This window comes from Lolium rigidum, chromosome 5, assembly GCF_022539505.1.
Source record: "Lolium rigidum isolate FL_2022 chromosome 5, APGP_CSIRO_Lrig_0.1, whole genome shotgun sequence".
In the NCBI taxonomy this organism is placed as follows: domain Eukaryota; kingdom Viridiplantae; phylum Streptophyta; class Magnoliopsida; order Poales; family Poaceae; genus Lolium; species Lolium rigidum.
The window spans coordinates 192,541,258-192,542,215 of record NC_061512.1 but is presented as its reverse complement, the minus strand read 5'-3'; positions in this window follow the sequence as shown (position 1 = coordinate 192,542,215).

The window sequence follows — 958 nt, the reverse complement described above, 5'->3', positions numbered from 1 at the left end:
AGTCCAATGAAGTCAGGATTGGACCAATGACACGAGCTCATGCGAAGCTACTCAAACAACAGGTGAACTTGTTCCTAAGTGATACTTTGATCGATGAGAGTTTTATACTGCCTAAGTCCTATTACTCATGTATGATCAGGTATGAAGAGGGAGTAAGCATCGCACGAGGAGGAGAGGAGCAGCTGGACAAGAAGCTGGACATGGAGCTGGACATGAAGATATCACATGGACGCGCGAGAAGGGAGAGGGAGGCATGCACGAAGGAGGAAGAAGTCCAGGCTGGTGTCAGGTCCGGTCAGACCGGCCGCCACGCCGGCGCGCCCGGTCCCAGGCCCGGTCGGACCGGGCGCCACACCGGATCAGCCCGGCGCTGACCAGATTTTATGCTTGTGCCAACTGCGCACTATCCAGTAAGCCTGGACCCCTAGCCCGGTCACCACCCGGTGCCAGTCCCGGTTGAAACAGGATGGCCCGGTCCCAGCCCCGGTCGACCGGCCGTATGACCGGCCGACTCCGAGTCTGTCTCGACCAGATCCAATCTGGGTCAGTTTTCTATGTGTATTTTCGATTTCTGGTCATCCTGAACTCCTATATAAGTGCCCAGGATGCCTCCAAATTTGGTTTAGACCACGTTTAAGATAAACTCTAGTTCATAGTTGATTACTTTGCAACTCTATTGAATCCTTACACCATATTGCATTGATTTGGTGTATACCCCTGAAAGTCTTGTGTGATCTGCTGTTCTATTGGAAATTAGACGGTTGCAACTTACCGCTTCATGGTCGGCCGCTACGTGCGCAAGTGTGTGGAGTTGCGAATATCTTGCAGGGTTGAGAGCTGTTGCATTGGCGACAGAGACCAATCGAGAGACTTCGTTGCATCATACAAGTTATCATCTACTTCATCATCAAGTTATCTCCGCTGTATTCATCCCGTGATCATCATCACCACCGTGCTT